The following is a 2519-nucleotide window of genomic DNA, read 5'->3' on the forward strand; positions in this document are numbered from 1 at the left end:
AATAGCTTGTCTCATCCCGAGATGATCCTAAGACCTTTATTTTGATTTAAAGATGCAAAAAAGACAGGTTAATCAATATTTAACTTTTTGAAACAAAAGAAGTTAATTTTTAACTTTTCTGTTAACCGTAACTGGCTTTTCTATTTGTCTAGATTTTTGGCTTTGTTTTTTGTCTTTGTTGTTTTTCGTTTGTTAAGACCTATTGACGAAAAGGGGTGGAAGACGATCCTTACCTTATGGGCATTGATGATTATGACAGTGATGTTTTGCACCCTCATTCCAGTTTGTATTTCTATGTTAGATAATAATTGTGTTTTATTTTTCTGCACAGCTCTAAACACCCCGCTTAGTGTTAGCCGTTCATTGACAAGTGGAACTGATTCCCTCGTCAGTTCTCGCGTTAGTTCTCATGCCCTCGCAAGTGATACGGGCTCAATGGAAACAGTCATAGAAGCTCGTCCTGTGTCTGAGGAAGAAGCCCTTAAAGTACCGGAAACAATATTGGAGGCTCAGCCGGTAGTGGAAGAGAGCGTTTACAATGTGAAGGACACTTATGCCGCCGCGCAGGTACGGTTTTCGGAACCACCTACCCCTCTCCTAAGTCAACAGTAACGCTTACTTCTCAGTTAGGGCAAATTGTGACTTGGGGGAGGGGTAGGTGGTCACTCAGCCAGAAACCTCAATTGATCACGGTTTTCAATTTCTTTTCGGTTATTTCACAGCTCCTTCAGTGTCTAGCCCCGTTTTGCGGCCACATACAGGTTTTTTATTTGCTAGGGGAAAGCTCTTGCATTTTCTTTAAATTTAACTCGCTTAATGCTTACCTGAGGGATTAATACAGACAGCTGTTAATACGCCATTTCCGAGTTGCCACCAGCCTCTGTTTCAAAGCGAGGGTAAGTGCGAAGCCGCTGATATTAAAATGAATTTTTAATCTCATGCAAATGGCCTCATTATCACAAGAAAGGTTTCGCTTAGTTTCGTTTTGAAAGTGAGGGTTTTCCGAACTCGAAAATGGCTCATTTTGACGACGGACACTTTTTTGTCCGATTAACAGCTAGATTCACATGGAAAGTTAAGCCCGCTAATACAGACACTTTATAGGGAACTGTGCACTGAAAGAAGCCGTTGCATGTCTGATGGTGAAAATAAACCTTCGGATTAGAGCATTTGATTAGAGTTTATGTTGACATAGTTGCAGTAGACGGAATGAGTCTCGACGCCAATTTTAGCCTGCGTTTAGCCTGTGCCTTTTTTGTGTTGGCAGCAAGTGAGTTTTGAAAGGAATGGTTTAGATTACGGAATGCGACGATCTGCTAATCATTGACGAAGATGAACTCGACGATGATATGATTACCTTTTGTTATAAATATGCATACCGATACACCTCTCTCCTCCGCAGAGGCCTCTTTGTGTCGCAGGGAGACTGGGGAGAGGAAAAAAACAAAAGCGCTCAGGGAATGATGGGATGGGGAAACCTTTTCTCTCTTCCCATCGTCCTCCCCGCGCTTACTACTGTTTTTACTGGGGTACCCACGGGAGCCTCTGCGAAGGAGAGAGCCAATACATGGAACAATACAATACCGATACAGTGGAACTACCGTACGATTAATTACCAACCACTGTTTTAATCAATGAAAGACATTAATATTGACTTAACGTTTACGTGGATAATGTTGTAGTTTTTGTGAGAGCTTTGAACCCAGGAGTCATTTCTTAAGTAGGTTTAGCATGATCGTCCGGCTGATCGTAGTCCTGAATATGACTGTTGTTTACACTGACTGATGTTTCGACAACCTGTGGAGTAGTCATCTTCAGAGTAGCTGTAGTTTTTGTTTTTCCATCAAAGATATAGCCAAAGTAAAGTTATATTTCTCTGAAAGGAAAAGGTAATAAGCGCTCCCACCCCTTCTAATAAGCCCCCCTCCCTTTAGCCGAGATCTTACATATGTTCCTGGGCGCTTATTCGAGGACATACGGGAAGTTACTATTTGAACACTCTTGGAACTAATTTTCGTTTCAACAGGTTCAACACCAGAGACAGATCCAAGAGGTGGAAAAGTGGTGGCGAGCAAAGGCTGAAGACGAGCAGCGTGTTTTGTACGCCAGGATTTGTGAACTAGAGCAAATGCTCATGATGACCCGGGTGGGTAGCGGCGGAGACAGCGGCTGTATAGTATGAAGCGCATGCGTACAAAATTCACAACGGAAACAAAGGAACAAGGATAACTCCGGCGTCTTTTCGGTGGGATAGGATTTGATTCATCCCTGACGTAATGTGGCGATAATGACTCTTCATTCTGTGGTCTTTGAGCCAAACAGTTAAGGTGGTTTTAATTTATTATGTGCCAGGAAGGGTAGTTGCGAAAATTTACACCTCACCCTTTGGTTTCACTCATAATTTATTCAACCCAATGAGCCTTCCTAAAAAGTAAATAATAACCCCTTCACCTGGCTTCCCCAGATCACCTACCCACAGCTCCTACAATTTCGCCGACCCCTAGGTCATGATAAATTAA

At 42.5% G+C, this 2519-nt stretch overlaps 1 long non-coding RNA gene across 1 annotated transcript; it reads left to right on the top strand.

Moving 5' to 3' along the window:
* The first annotated feature begins 335 nt into the window (after positions 1 to 335).
* Positions 336 to 2189, top strand: LOC140939267 (uncharacterized). The gene is made up of 2 exons (XR_012165635.1): positions 336 to 567; positions 2027 to 2189. It is a non-coding gene; the product is annotated as an uncharacterized lncRNA (long non-coding RNA).
* The last annotated feature ends 330 nt before the right edge of the window (positions 2190 to 2519 follow it).

Source organism: Porites lutea, chromosome 1, assembly GCF_958299795.1.
Source record: "Porites lutea chromosome 1, jaPorLute2.1, whole genome shotgun sequence".
Lineage (NCBI taxonomy): Eukaryota > Metazoa > Cnidaria > Anthozoa > Scleractinia > Poritidae > Porites > Porites lutea.